The following is a 17,267-nucleotide window of genomic DNA, read 5'->3' as shown; positions in this document are numbered from 1 at the left end:
CACCCAAGACGACACCACACCGGATCTCCTTATGGATTTGATCAATATTAAAAATGTTTATAGGAAAAGATGGCAAAGATTTAGGGACCCAACTGACCGGCTGGAATACGTGGAACTTGCCGGGCTGAGTGGCTCAGACGGTTGAGGCGCTGGCCTTCTCTCCCCAACTTGGCAGGTTCGATCCTGGCTCAATCCGGTGTTATTTGGAGGTGCTCAAATACGTCAGACCCGTGTCGGTAGATTTACTGGCACGTAAAAGAACTCCTGCGGGACAAAATTCAGGCAATAACATTATTATTATTTAATACGTGGACCTAGCCCGAGAAGTACGAAATCGATTGCTGGAAAGAAAGTTTGAAAATGGTAGGAACTTTGCCGTAATCTCTCAGAAAACGAGCCAGAACGCGAATTTTGGCAGATTATATAGAAAACGTTAAGCATTCAATTATAAATTCAGTATAATAGCGTAGCGAAGCACGGGTATCTTGCTAGTACTATATGAAAATATTCTCAACATGTGTCCTATCAATCCGATTCTTCTGGGCAAGTTCACCTACTCGTCCCCCTCTCACCAACACCGTTCGGCATTTCTTTATTTGTGACCCGATGTACCTTCAACATTCTTCTCTAATACATTTCAAAGGATTCCATTGCCTTTTCTTTTGAGACCAATTTTCACTAATACTCCGTAGATATGTCTTCTGAAACAATACGCTGATTCATTCATTTCTATGTGAGCAAACTTATCTTGATCAGAAAACGTTTGGACTAGTATGTATTTCGTCCTTCTCTGTGGTATAGTGGTTAGTGTCATTAGCTGCCACCCCCGGAGGCCCGAGTTCGATTCCCGGCTCTGCCACGGAATTTGAAAAGTGGTACGAAGGCTGGAACGGGGTCCACTCAGCCTCGGGAAGTCAACTGAGTAGAGGTGGGTTCAGTTCCCACCTCGGCCATCCTCGAAGTGGTTTTCCGTGGTTTCATACTTCTCCTCCAGGCAAATGCCGGGATGGTACCTAACTTAAGGCCACGGCCGCTTCTTTCCCTCCCCCTTGTCTATCCCTTCCAATCTTCACCCCCCTCCCGCAAGGCCCCTGTTCACCATAGCAGGTGAGGCCAACTGGGCGAGGTACTGGTAATCCTCCCCAGTTGTATCCCCAACCCAGAGTCTGAAGCTCCAGGACACTGTCTTGAGGCGGTAGAGGTGGGATCCTTCGCTGAGTTCGAGGGAAAACCCGACCCTGGAAGATAAACAGGTAAAGAAGATGTACTTCGTGTTCTCCATGCTTCCTTCATCACTCTTTATTTTATACCGAAGTAGAATTAGTCATTTACTTCATTTATGCATTTCCTAGTGTGGCTTCTTCCACATCCGCTGACCTCACTCGATTACATTACGTTTCTTTCTAGTGGTTTAACATCACACTCACTCACTGAAAGTTTTTGGCGATGAAAGGATGTGAAAATGGGAAACCACGGAAAACCATCTTCAGGGCTGCCGACAGTGGGATTCGAACCCACCATCTCCCGAGTGCAAGCTCATAGTTACGCGACCCTAACTGCTCGGCCAACTCACTCGGATTTTCTTTGTTTAAATTAACCTACATTCATAGAGTATTACTTCTCCAAGACTATGCCCATTAAAATAGTAACATGGCAAAATGCATTTCGGATACTGATGGAGATAAGCGTACAATGATGATTTAAGTGTCGTCACTAAAGAGCTGCTGGTTTTACGAGCGCGTGGATCGTCAGTCATATTTCATTGAGAGCGAGCGACGTGGGCGGGGTCGTTCCATCTCATTTACTCGAGAGAGAACCTTAATGAACAACTAGAGTATATTAAAGTCATTTCTACAACAGTGGCGCCCTGAATAGGGGGCAAATGGAACAAACGACACGAAGAGAATAAATTCAACGCTCAAGATGGCCCAGAATTCAAGAAATCCGTCTAAGCTATTCCCTTATCCCGAACTGACGGATACAAACTTTCTACATATTCTGTTTCCGTAACTGAAGAGATGTGCATTGTGGCTAACACAAAAGCCAAGTCTCCGAGCGAGAAGAATTAACCAAGCGAGACTAAAATCCCTCCCCCCCCCCCACCTGACCGGGAATCAACCAGTGACCCTTTGACCGAGCTCGATAGCTGCAGTCGCTTAAGTGCGGCCAGCATCCAGTATTCGGGAGATAGTAGATTCGAACCCCACTGTCGGCAGCCCTGAAAATTGTTTTCCGTGGTTCCCATTTTCACACCAGGCAAATGCTGGGGCTGTACCTTAATTAAGACCACGGCCGCTTCGTTCCCACTCCTAACCCTTTCCTGTCCCATCGTCGCCATAAGACCTGTCTGTTTCGGTGCGACGTAAAGCAACTAGCAAAAAAAAAAAAAAAAAAAAAAAAAAGGTGGCCCTTTGAACTAAATGCCGCGACGCTGAACATTCACAACACGAACGTAATAAGCGTTTACATAGGGAATGCAGAACTGTGAGTATCGATTTACTTTCATCGTCATTTTGCACATCAATATTACGTTCACAGGTGGCATGGTGTAGTTACGAGCCGTATAATTACCCGAAGGCCATTTCTCCGTCGTATAAGTGGCTCTAAGAATATTTTTCATCTTGATTCACGGGTTTGGAATAATAATAATAATAATAATAATAATAATAATAATAATAATAATAATAATGGGGATCGCACATGAAGGTATTAAGAACCAAGCCACTGTAGCTTTCTCCCCAATCGCTTTTTTTGTCTTATCGTCATCGAAAACCAACCTGAGTAACTGCGATGTTAAAACAAAAGGAAAAAAGACGAACTTCAATAACACCAACGTTTCCAAGAAAAACTGCAGTCATGGACGGGAAAGGCGTGTTCTGAGTAGAGATACGAACAACAACAAACACGTGTAAAGGTGCACTACGCAAAAAGTTAAAGAACACGGAGAAAGTCAATAGATGAAATGACGTGGTCCAGAACGAGATAATAATGTAACATGAAGAGGGCCTCTTCCTAGAGTTAAGCAGCACTTTTAACATCTACCTTCAGTGACATCTTGTGGAGATGTACAGAACTCTTTCTTAATATGACGTTCTGAAGCCACCCAATAGATTGCACTTTTCTGGTTAAGGTTGCCACGTAGGAACCTATGTTTGAACTTTAATTTACGTTCTTTAAGTAGGAAATGTAATAGTTAGCGATTTGCAACCCTTCCTTTTTGGTCACTTCTTAGGATTGTTCCTACTCAACTTTATTCCACCAATCATAACCCAGTCTGTTATCATAAAAAAAGGACCAGTTACCTGCTAAAGATTATCTTGACTTCGCGATCAACGGACGAGGTTGTTACTTCGGCAAGGCAGCTGGCGTGCAGGGGCAACAAGTATGGTAGGCTCCTTCATCCTAAACAATGTGACTCTAAACACAAAGTGGATAAGAAGATACGTTTCTACAATATTCTAAAATGTAACGTTTAGCGTCATGCCGACCTACTTCAGTTTTAATGTAAGGATTTTAGTACTTATGTATCATACAGGTTTCCTATGTTACTCTTGAAGCTATGCCCTATTGGAGAAAATACCATAAAAGGAAGCACGAGTGTGGATCCTCGTTTCCCTTTTCTCAGTTTTGTTTCTTGTGACTAGGATTTAATAGCATCTTTCACTTTTCGGGCTTTATTTTTTCTTCCTTCCAGTCATAATAATGTACAACGGGTGATTGTTTACCCACCCCGTTGTACATTATTTTTATGAGTTAATACGGACCAATTAAGGACCGATAATGGTCAAGTTTATCGAATTCTAGTCATAAGGTAGTATGGTGTTATAATCTGTATCACTGAGTCTTGTGTTTCTTCACTTCTGGTATAAATGATGGAATTCACCGAATTTCTGTTTTCTCTCAGAAGTAGGAGGTGCGCTGTACCTTCTGTCAGAACTTGAAATCAGTTACAATTTGCTTGCTACCGTAAGTTCATCATCACAACTGCTACTGTATTTAACCATAATAATAATAATTTCGTATGGCTATTTCTAGCCGAGTGCAGTCCTTGTAAGGCAGACCCTCCGATGAGGGTGGGCGGCATCTGCCATGTATAGGTAACTGCGTGTTATTGTGGTGGAGTATAGTGTTATGTGTGGTGTGTGAGTTGCAGGGATGTTGGAGACAGCACAAACACCCAGCCCCCGGGCCATTGGAATTAACCAATGAAGGTTAAAATCCCCGACCCGGCCGGGAATCGAACCCGGGACCCTCTGAACCGAAGGCCAGTACGCTGACCATTCAGCCAACGAGTCGGACTATTTAACCATTATATACACAGATAAATACGAACACTTTCATAAAAACAAAATTAAATTTCAAGAACAGAACGCGATCTTTTCGTGAATGCTGCACAATCATAACTGGATGGAAAACGTTTCCTGGTTAATGAAGACAGAGTGACTGTCCCCCACCCGGCATTTGCGCCTTTGAATGATGAGTGATGAGCGCTGCTATGAGCGGTGAGTGAGGAGTAATCCACTCGGTGTGTTCGTACGCTTAGTGTGGTGTGTTGTGTAGAAGTGTACTGAGACGAACGGAGACACCCATTCTCCGCACAAGATTAATTATTAATCATACGCAAAAAAATGTCTTCTACTCGGCCAGGAATTGAACCTGGGGCCTGTCTGAACCGAAGGTCAGTACGCTGATCATTCAGCCAAGGAGACGGATAATAATAATAATAATAATAATAATAATAATAATAATAATAATAATAATAATAATAATAATAATAATAATAATAATAATATATTCGGTTCCTGTTTTAATGGTTAACAGCCTTAACAAATGACTAGATATCGGTTGGAATTTTGACACACAAGTGTTCTGTAACGTGGTAGAAACCGAGCAAATTGGAGTTGTTGCATTTAAACAATATGAGATGCCACTGACTTTGCTCACGAGCGTACCCACTGTCTTGGGAACAAGACGACAACGAACAAACGAATGATTCTCTCAGGTTCGATTAATGTTAAATCGAATTATCAACAAATTAAATTACTGTGAAAGCGAATACCGTTAATAGGGAGGATAAATTCAGTTAGTCAATGATAAAGTCCATGTATCACTAATTCAGCGGAATCGGAATTAATAGAGCTCCGATTTGACCGAACAGAAACACCGCATAAGGCGTCTCTCAATCAGACTGACAATGTCATGAGGGGATATAAAATAATGAAACATGTACCTCACAGACAGAGGGTAGAATCCTTCAAGCAGCACTCACGTGAAACCAACAACACTCACCTGAAAAGAAAGAGAACATTCATATAAGTAATTTGCTTTCCTCAATCAAATTTTATTGTACAGAACAAGTCAAAGTACAAGACGAGGATGGTTGTACTTTCTCTCAAAACAATAATGACCACCACCACCACAACTACCACAAATTACAAGGCATTCCAGAACGAGAAAATTCTGGAAATGTACGTAACGAGGTTTTCTCAACTTCTGAAAGTTATTGTAATGCTTAATTTTAGAAGTAAAGATTTCCTCACTTCGTTTTATTTCTTATTGTCTTCAAAATTGTAACCAAAGGATGCGTTGTACTAATGTGGTTCTATCTTTGAACAAATACTGGATTGTTGTAGCAATTATTGCATTATGCTTTTTGTATTTATGTGGCTTAATCTTCAAATGAACACTGTTACTACTATAGGGGTTCACGTAGCCGAGGTAATAAAAACATGCTCGATTTTCCCCAGGATGACGTGTGTTCGATTCCCGTCAGAAAAGTCAAAGAAATTAGAAACGGGATTTCTACTCTTGGAGAAGCACAGGGCTCTAGCAAGGCCAACTATCTAGTGCGGCCTTGGCCCTAGGATGCACTCGGACTATCAGCTTAATTCCTGGGGGCAAATGCAGCCGGGCATAGAACTAACCACGTGTGTGTTGGATACTGTGAGTCACTTACGTTTTGTTTCTGTTTCAATTGTAGGTACTGGGAAGCGGCGGGAAGATGTTCGAAACATAACATTTCAATACTGCTGTATTTGATGGTCAGAATGACTTTGAAAACCATTGAAGACTATGATGTTCCTCTCCTAAGACGGCGTAGTACCAACGAAATTCTGTCATACTTCAGCATCTTGGACCTGAGTAAATGTCTGCAGTACATTGGCCTCTGCTTTCTTCATAGAAATGTTACCGGCACATATAAATAAACATCTTTGTTACTTCATTTCCTGCTGCATGTCCATCTTCATAGTATTCTAGATAGATCAGTACTCCATGTTCCACTTGTGCGTCTAAACACTCCAATAACGTTCCATATTATACCAATTTCAAGCAATAGCAAATACCCTACATGAAACTGTTAACTGTAGAGTCCCGGAAAATAGACCCTCAGTAACTCGTTTTTTTATAGCAGACGAATCTTGAAATTAGTCTGATTTTACTTAGTTTCATACACTAGTCGAGCGATATGACTAGTGACAGTCATGTTTGGAACATGCTATAATACATAACAACGTTATGAAAACGGGAAGAAAATAGGGATACCAGATTATCTTTTTAAGAAGATATGTATTTGTTTTGAACTGTCTACTTTTGTACTTTATCTTTCTTTTTTAGTAGAGTACTCCTTTGAATTCCTTCCTTTCACTATCTCAATTAACCAACAAATAAACATTACAGGAATATAGGCCTATGACGGAGCTAAAGTAGGGGCGTTAACCAATCACAACATTAGCAAAGCCAGGGTAGTTATTGTACCAAGAGCGAACCATTCTTACACGTCTCATTAACTATTTATCACATTCATTTTAATATCGAGAGTCTGTAAAATTAATACAGGAGAAAGGAGTTGTTATTCAGGAGTCCCTTCTATGTGATCAAATTGTCAAATCTGGAAAGAGAGCAAAGGAGGGTGTTAGAGTATGCATGCTCAAAATGATTGCATGGAAATCGAATGGAAGAACAGTGGCTATCGATTCAATGCAAACTTAATTTTGATTCAGTTCATAGATCTGAATTTTATCCAGTTTTTGAAAATCGTTTGGTGTACAAGGAGCTACTTCATAACATTAGAAGTTCTTCAACATAAGTAAATGTTTGTCCACCCATTAGCCTCGTTTCTTGATACGGGGTCGGGAATGAGGCGAGATGAATTGCTAGAGCATGTTTTACTGCCGGGTGCTCTTCCTGACGCCAAGTTCGGTTCAAGAGGTAATGAAGATTAAATGAATGAGTGAATTAAATTGGGTAAGGAAGTGGAAGAAATTGACTGTGGCCTATAAGTAGGAACTGTCCCGGCATTTCGCTGGAAGTGAAAATGGGAAACCACAGAAAACCATTCCCAGGACAACCGACAGTGTGCTTTCAACCGCGCGTCTCCCGAGTGCTGAGATTGGCTCCATAGCCATAGAGCGTTAGCACGTGCGGCCACACTGCTCGGTAACTTAAGGTAAGAGTAATAACAGTAAATAATGTATACAGTAGTTTGTCCTACTCGTTGGCTGAATGGTCAGCGTACTGGCCTTCGGATCAGAGAGTCCCGCGTTCCATTCCCGGCCGGGTGTGCGATTTTAATCGCTTTTGATTAATTCTTCTGGCTCGAGGACTGAGTGTATGTGTCCATCCCAACACTCTTCTCATCATATTCAGACAACATACCACACTACCAACCACCACAGAAACACGCAATAGTGCTTACATCCCTCCATATAGGGTTGGCGTCAGGAAGGGCATCCGGCCAAACAGGGCCAAATCCACATGTGCGACGCAGTTCGCACCCGCAACCCCACATGTGTGGGGAAAGTCGGTAGCAGAAGAAGAAGAAGAAGAAGAAGAAGAAGAAGAAGAAGAAGAAGAAGACTGTATACAGTAGTTCATATGATGACAGCAGGCCCGGCCATTTTTATTAACATGTAAATAGTTTTATTTATTTCTTAAATAAAATGTTTTATGTTGGGCTTATTTTTCCTTTGACCTCTAAATGTTAAAAGATTTAGGTATTTTAATATAACCTGAATTGAGTTTTATATTACCCTTTCGCGAGCCCATGAAACTCGACACTTTCGTAAATTCGACACCCTTTCAGTTCACATTAAGTCGAGCTTGTGAGAATCTACTGTATCTTCATTTTCTGTCGTCTCTTCAACGTCTAATTGAAATATGTACTAATTAAGGAGTAAGCTGTCGACTCTTTGTTGACAACACGGCCAGGACTTTACTAATGATATGGACATGATAGCACATGTTTTCATTGTTTCGTCCTTGTTATTTAGTTTGCAACGAACTCGTTACCATTAAGTTTCCTCCTTGTTCCTTCGTAAAGCTTTCTTTCTTATTGTACAGACAGTATAAGATGGTGTACTTCGTACCTGTATCCGATTCATAGTACATAAATATTAAAAACAAACAATTCAAGCTTCCATTATTGGGTACCACATAAAAACAAGGGGTTGTTACAAAGTACTTCAAGTTATGCTTAGCTTTAACGATATCGAGAGTTCATTAAAAGCAATTTAAATAATTTTTCAATTAAGAAATAATTGCACTGTAAGTTTAATTGAACTACATGGAGATGATTTAAATATTAAATCCTAAGCTAATCATGAAATCATCAAATTTATCTTTGATAACACCTCCGTGTAAATATCATCCACGAGCTCACTTTTAATAAAATGGTGTATTCATGCGGTTTCGAAAGAAATATCCATTATTTTCAGCGTAAAATTAATTTCTTGTTCGCGTTACTTCGTTGCTGTCAACTTGGATTACACCATAAATACATCAGTGAGCAAGGCGCTAGTTTAACAACTTTGACTCCGACTGGTATACAAATGATATACAGCCTGTGGTCAATAAATACGGTGAAAGTATTGCTGGCGTGCAATGTATAGTATGCGAAACTTTTCTTGATCCCAAGTTCCCATTCAACACCGGGGATCAAGAAAAGTTTCGCGTACTATAATTGGTACTATTGGCCCGAGGCCAGACCGTCGTCGCTCACGAAGCCGAGTGGTTGTCCAGACGTGCAGTTTGTGTGTACGCGGTGTGGAAGTGCGGGGTAGTGCTGAGACGCTGTTAAGGGTGAAATGGAGCAAGGTACGAGCGTGAAATTCTGCTTCAAACTGCGGATATAATGTTGTGTAAGGTGGATAGAAACAGTTCTTTATCGAAAACGTGTATGTACGAATGGCACAAGCGCTTCCGCGGCGGACCGCGACCAGGTAGCTCCGTGACATCGTGCACCGAAAAAAACATCGAGAAAATTTGCCAACTCTTGACCGACGATCGTCGACGGTTAGTGGGACGTAAACCCAATAGCATTATTATTACTTTCATTTCAAAGGATTCTCAGAACAGAGCTAAGAGAATATATCACTCAGCAAGGAAAATATATATTTTATCTTTCGACCATCAAAAGGTGAGTGTTCTGCCAGCGGTATGATCAAGACCATGCGTGTTTACTGGGGTTCGATTCCTGTCACCTCCAAGGATTTTAGCCACGGTCTCAGGGCAATCAATCAATCAATCAATCAATCAATCAATCAATCAATCAATCAATCAATCAATCAATCAATCAATCAATCAATCAATCAATCAATCAATCAATCAATCAATCAATCAATCAATCAATCAATCAATCAATCCTGATCTCCATTTAGGGCAGTCGCCCAGGTGGCAGATTCCCTATCTGTTATTTTCCTAGCCTTTTCTTAAATGATTTCAGTGACATTGGAAATTTATTGAACATCTCCCTTGGTAAGTTATTCCAATCCCTAACTACCCTTGTTATAAATGAATATTTGTCCCAATTTGTCCTCTTGAATTCCAACTTTATCTTCATATTGTGATCTTTCCTACTTTTAAAGACACCACTCAAACTTATTCGTCTACTAATGTCATTCCACGCCATTTCTCCGCTGACAGCTCGAAACATACCACTTAGTCGAGAAGCTCGTCTTCTTTCTGCCAGTTCTTCCTACCCCTAACTTAGCAACATTTTTGTAACGCTACTATTTTGTCGGAAATCTCCCAGAACAAATCGAGCTGCTTTCCTTTGGATTGTTTCCAGTTGTTGAATCAAGTAATTCTGGTGAGGGTCCCATACACTGGAACCATACTCTAGTTGGGGTCTTACCAGGCACTTACGTGCCCTCTCCTTTACATCCTTACTACAACCCCTAAAGACCCTCATAACCATGTGCAGAGATTTGTATCCTTTATTTACGATCTCATTTTTGTGATTACCCCAATGAAGATATTTCCTTGTATTAACACCCAGATACTTACAATGATCCCAAAAAGGAACTTCCACCCATCAACGCAGTAATTAAAAGTGAGAGGACTTTTCCTATTTGTGAATCTCACAACCTGCCTTTTAACCACGTTTATGATCATACTTATTTATTACTCTGTACAGAGGTCTGAGATTGAAAGCAAGCGCACAGTTTCACGACTCGTACCGTAAAGCCAAGGTGTTCAAAAATCACGTTAAGCACAGGATTCTTTTTTATACCAGCGCCAGAACTAATGAGTTTGTCTAACACGGCGGTTATTAGGTGGATCCATGCCACTCAAATAGTTTTTCTTCTGTGACCGACTTCCTGTCAAGTGGTTTCATTCACAGATTTCCTTGTATTATTTGTTTTTGTTGGAAGTCTCTAGACTTCCCATTGTGGAACTTAACAGGTGCAGCAAGGCCTCCGAAAATAATGTACCGCATGGTCGCCCACTCATTCCGCTAGCTGGCAAGATCTACCGGACTACTGAGATACTTACGATCCAGCCTAATAACCCGCCATACAAATCACTACAGTTTACTAACCTCCTGCAACTATTTCTGTCGTGCAGTGGACTTTTTATGAGAAATAAATGTTTTAATTTTCTCCAGGAGGTTTATTTAGTCTGATTATTAACTGCATGACGTATTCCTTTCTCGGGGAACCCATATTTCTTAAATGTAATTGTATAAAGAACGTAAGGAGTAAGGAATGGATACTGTCGAAGTATCAACGGAAAGATACTTCTCGAGATGACTTCATAGACTTCATGACTACCGAGTATTCTTCATTGAAAGTAAGGTACAACATCATTGAATATAACGCAGCCTGTAGATTCTACTATCCAACGAAATGCGTTTCTGACTACCGTTATACAAAACAAGCTCAGTTAAGGAATTAAGAGTGATTTAAACTTACTTTTATAAATGGATTCTAGTCTCTTCATTACCTAAACGCCAAGGAGATATTTCTAGAATATTCTGCGAAGATGAGTTAAAAAAATATTTAATACTTACTGTTCCTGTTTTAATGAGTGCTTTATTAATGATGTGGTTATTTGTTAGTCTCCCACCTGGACAGCTGAGGATTGAATCCCAGTGAATCCTGGATTGTAACTTTTACACTAAAAATATCCAAGAATATCCATCTATAAACCTCTGTCCGAAACCAAGGGCCATGGGAAGGCTCAAGAATGTTTTGTTTCATTAACTTGAAAGCTTTTTAGTCTGTATAACCCACAAGTTTAATATAACATACCTGAAAAATACGGGTTTATATTGCATTGAACTTGTGTGTTTTACATACTGAAAAGCTCTTAAGTTACATTTAACTAAGTCGACACTGCAAAGTATGGCTTCCTCCTAAACAAAATGTTTTGTTTTTGTTATCCAGCTTCAATATGTAGACTAATAGGGCATACACGGGCTTTCCGGCATTTGATTTCCCCGCCGGATATGTGGCCGATTGCATGTTCATAGTGCTGTAGTCCGCCATGGAAGACCGCTAAGACGAGGAGATATTAAGGTCAGACAGACTCTATTTTAAGCATGGGTTAGAGGTAGAATAGCTTCGCAGATGTTTGTATATAAATCTTTTTTGCCCTTCAGACTATGATGAAATAATTTCCACACTCGGGACTCCCATGCAGAGATAGTGTAGTTTCTTTTACCTGAATGTGTTAGTTTATATTTGTTCACGGTTGTGGATTAATTCTTGTTATTTGTGTAAATAGATTTTGTCATTTACATTTGAAGATAGGGCCTGCAGTGTAAGATCATTAAAGAAAGCGACCTATACGGTCTAGTAACATCGATAGGCCGAACTTTTGAGATAGGTGAGCTAGCTAGACAGAAACTTGCATGAGCATGTATTACAGATGTAGTTTTCATGACTTGCTTGCCAGCGCTGTAATCAGTAAGGTCATCGCAACAGCTCCTTCAGACATACTCTGAGACATAAGCATGATTTTAGCGGTGGACCACAGAGTTCAGAGATACGATGCCAAGACCAGTTGTATACATTTGATCAGCCCGTAGGTGGCTAGGCTAGATAAGCCTTAATTTGCGTGGTTATGCAACATACAAGTGTATAATGTACGATGTTAAGTGGCCTATAATGAGCTCCGCAGATGAGCTGTATTGTGTGCAGATATACGCACGAAATGAGATAAGAATTGATACTTCGCGATTTATAATATAAAGAAAAGGGCCAGGCAATTAAGCCTCTTATTTTTCGTGTACGCAAAGAACGAAGGAAAGTGTGAACTTGTAATGGGTCCCACTGAGCTGTCAGCCGGTCAGGCTGGTAAATTATGAGGATCTGGTATGACAAAGAATGATGGCTGCCGTGTGACGTAATCATGTCTGGAGAAGTGAAGGGTAGGCAGAGCTGCTGCTGACGTCATTTATTTTGGTTTGAAACTCTCCCTCACCCAAGAATCAGGTCAACGGCCCAAGCGGGGTGGCTTGGAGCAAGGTCGCCTGTACGTATTTGAAAGCTGCAAGGATCTACACATTTCACTATTGCACTTTGTTACAGGGGATTGAAGATGCATTAACTACTCCGTGTGTTGTCATTGTAATGTCTTGTGTTACCATTTATGTCACACTTTAAGGCAGGGCCTCTCACGGTGCATGCGCCGTGCAGTGCACGGGCGCAAGGTGCAGGAGACGACTTCATTAGGTTGACCAGAGTGCAAACTCCCACTACACCTGTCTCACCCGTTCGGCCTGTCTTCGCCTTCTCCACCTTCCCCGCTGATCCTCCCCTCACTGCGAAATGTTTATGTGCGGTGAGCGGTGACACTGTTGTATGGGACAACGTTACCGGTGTTAAAACACTCTTCTTTCAATTTGGTTTGAGCAAACAATTTATCTTCTCTAGCTCTTCTTTTCCTTTATCTTTGCAATGATACCAGTTATGCCTGGAACAAGGAACCGGCTGTGAGCAATTTGAGAGCCTTCTTTAAATTACAATCAGAAATAGGCCTAGTTGTACGCAATCTAGTTTTCGCACAAGTCAAAGCAGGAAAAAATACCTTTCACATATGCATGTGGAACCAAATATAGAAATCTTAGCTGCTTCTCGATGCAGCTTAGGAAAATCTTCCTTCGACAAATTTTCGTAGAATTTGAGCAAAGCCTTTGTATTGGAAAATAGATCTTTTTGATTAACTTATCACATAATTATTGTCCTACGGATTAAGCATTTGGCTTTATCATCACGACTGACAAAGAAATACGAAAGTTCCCAGTTCGATTGAAATGGACTTTCGGAAGTCTTTGCTTTCTTTGAAACAGGTTGCCCCATTATTTTGTTGTTGTCTTGCGCTTATCTATTTCACTGATAAACAAGCCGTCTATCACCGAACGCTTCGTCGGTCTCAGCGCACTACACCATCCGAGTCAAGCCGAATTGAGCCGAGTCGGAACGATGCACAGTGCACGGAGTCCCTGCGCCTCGATATGCACGCGTGAGATTTTGAGCGTTTGAGAGGCCCTGCTTTAAGGTATCGCACGGATCCGAGATGGGTGATATGTTCGTTTCCCAGCTGGTGATGTCTGCGTGTGTAGTTTTTAAGTATTTGTTTTTAATAGGGTAATTTCAGTCCTGTCGTGTAATGTAAATATTTCCCTATACTGGGAAACTAATAATTTAAGTATGGGAAGATATTCCTCCCTAATCACATGCTAAAATTTGTTCAAGCTACACGTCATTACGGATCGAGTAGAGTCTGTCTGCGCCGTGATACAACTGCAGCACAAGCGAGATCTCTCAGCAGTAACGTCCAATGAAGATTAGTTATGCCACTTCATGGCGGAATTATGATGATTGAATATGCCACTTCATGGCAGAATTATTTGTACAGATTTTTTTGTAAAGTTTCTTATTCTACGCTTCATGTTTCCTATTGGATTTTACATCCCTCTTTATGTTACAATATATTTTATATTGTTTTAAATATTTGTTTACAACTCACACTACAACAGTGATACAAGAGAGCCCTAGGCATAGTTCCTGTTCTTCTTAATTTAATTTATAAGTCACACGAACCCTTATCCCGGAACTCACCGACTGAGTAGCTTGGAGCTGAAGAGGACAGGATATGATGGTAAGCTATGTGTCAATATTTACGACCCACGAATGTAAGTATTTCTACGACACTACAGTATTTCCGATACCTTCTCAGCATTTGCTTGACGTGTATCGGAGGCTGTAGGGCACAATATGGAGTAGTCAAGAACATCCAGGAACGGTGGAATGAAGCCTACGAATTTGCCGATGAAAGTAATGGCATACGATTTGTAAAAATAGAACTTAAGTACCCTATCCCGTCTCAGCTTATGCTGAATGATTGTAGAATTCTACTATCGTACGAAGGAAAATCAAAATCATGTTTCTATTGGAGAGAAAAACCTCTTCTTCAAATAGATTGTTCCAATAGGAAAGCCCGTCCCGCGCTGAGTAGAAAACAAACATACAGCTCCGCAGTGGCCGAGTCTGATGGGAGCAGTACACTAAGCAACACAACAGATGCAGAAGTCGGAGCTCTCTCGCCTGAAAACCCAACCGTATAAGAGAGTATTACTCACCCTCCGCATAAACAACAACGCGACTTTCAAGAAATCTCCCATCTAGCTGACAGCGTAGCGGACACATCTTTACCTCGTAGTACGGGAGAAGCAATCATGACACTTTGTAGTGACAATTTTGAGAAGGGAAGAAACATTCAGACACCACAGGAGACTGTAGAACATGCGGCAGCCGAAGAGAGCCCAGTTAGAATGAAACAAATAGTAAATACATCAATAGCACGAAAAATATGGCCTAAGGATATGGAAATTCAGGAAGACAGCCATATACCAACAGGAAACACTCAGTTAATAAAAATATAATACACACCCAGATTTTACAAACCATCCAATCACAGCAACAAACAAACGAAGTCTGCTTCTTTGCGCAGTGAAGTCATGGAGTTTACACCAGATTCAGAAAATTCTCCCATTCCTGACCCTGTAATTGATTCTAACACAACAACAGGACCGAGTGTTAGTGAAAGTGCAGTGACCTTGATAGCATGTGACAAGACTACCCCGAATACGACAGGCAGTAACAAGGACTCTCACAACTTACAGATAAAGAATGAAATGGCGTATGGCTTTTAGTGCCGGGAGTGTCCGAGGACAAGTTTGGCTCGCCAGATGCAGGTATTTTGATTTGACACCCGTAGGCAACCTGCGCGTCATGATGAGGATGAAATGATGATGAAGACGACACATACACCCAGCACCCATGCCAGCGAAGTTGGGGGCTTCATTCATTCCATCCCTGACCCGACCATTGACTGGAAAACAGGTTGTAGGTTTTCATTGATTATTTCTAAATCCCGGATTGGTTTGGGGTTTATAGGAAGTCGAAGCAGTGATTTTACCTATCCACACAATATACATGACCAACCTTAATGGAAATCAGTATATCTGCTGACACGAAGCTGTCCGGATTGAGCCGGTATCGGACCACCACTTAGGCTCAAAAGCCCAGCTCTCTGCAGTCTGAGCCCCTCATATTTCATATTGGAGTCTATGAAATATGTAAATACACAGGTTTACAGCAATATCTCGCATGTACCTTGATCGGGATTTAAGCAGCGACTATCTTGTTGAGAAATATGGCGATGTTACTCAGCAATCATCTTTCCTCAGAGAAGCTTCGCAATGTGTCGGACCACGAAAATTGAAATTCTTAAATCGAACCTGAGACACAGTCACCAGTTCTATGTGATTTTAACCAATAATTAGAATAATAGAATGTTGGAAGTGCAATTCTAGAAATACAAGGATTGCATATGAGGAAAGAAAAATAATTCTGGAAACCTCTGCCTGGAACGTGTGTACTTTTATACGAAGTATTGATTAGAACAGGGAACACCATCAGAAACCGTTGATCCTTTGAGATATACTGTAGTGCTACCGGTGTTTGCTCAGAATACCACGGGTGAGCAGAATACGTAACAGTGAAGTACTCCAACGCCTAAGCAAAGAGCTAGAGCTCAGGCACAACATCAAAAAGATGAAACTTGAGTACTTTGGCCATGTTGTTGTTTGAGTCATCAGTCCATAGACTGGTTTGATGCAGCTCTCCATGCCACCCCGTCCTGTTCTAACCTTTTCATTTCTACGTAACTATAGCATCCTACATCTGCTCCAATCTGCTTGTCATATTCATACCTTGGTCTACCCCTACCGTTCTTACTACCTACACTTCCTTCAAAAACCAACTGAACAAGTCCTGGGTGTCTTAATATGTGTCCTATCATTCTATCTCTTCTTCTCGTCAAATTTAGCCAAATCGACTCCTCTCACCAATTCGATTCAGTATCTCTTCATTCGTGATTCGATCTATCCATCTCACCTTCAGCATTCTTCTGTAACACCACATTTCAAAAGCTTCTATTCTCTTTCTTCCTGAGCTAGTTATCGTCCATGTTTCACTTCCATACAATGCCACGCTCCACACGAAAGTCTTCAAAAACATCTTTCTAATTCCTATATCAATGTTTGAAGTGAGCAAATTTCTTTTCTTAAGAAAGCTCTTCCTTGCTTGTGCTAGTCTGCATTTTATGTCCTCCTTACTTCTGCCATCGTTAGTTATTTTACTACCCAAGTAACAATATTCATCTACTTCCTTTAGGACTTCATTTCCTGATCTAATATTTCCTGCATCACCTGCCTTTGTTCGACTGCACTCCATTACTTTTGTTTTGGACTTATTTATTTTCATCTTGTACACCTTACCCAATACTTCATCCATACCATTCAGCAACTTCTCGAGATCTTCTGCAGTCTCAGATAAAATAACAATATCATCGGCAAATCTCAAGGTTTTGATTTCCTCTCCTTGGACTGTGATTCCCTTTCCAAATTTCTCTTTGATTTCCTTTACTGCCTGTTCTATGTAAACATTGAAAAGGAGAGGGGACAAACTGCAGCCTTG

The sequence above is a fragment of the Anabrus simplex genome, chromosome 5, assembly GCF_040414725.1.
Source record: "Anabrus simplex isolate iqAnaSimp1 chromosome 5, ASM4041472v1, whole genome shotgun sequence".
In the NCBI taxonomy this organism is placed as follows: domain Eukaryota; kingdom Metazoa; phylum Arthropoda; class Insecta; order Orthoptera; family Tettigoniidae; genus Anabrus; species Anabrus simplex.
The sequence above is the reverse complement of the archived record's forward strand: the minus strand, read 5'-3'. Positions refer to the sequence as shown.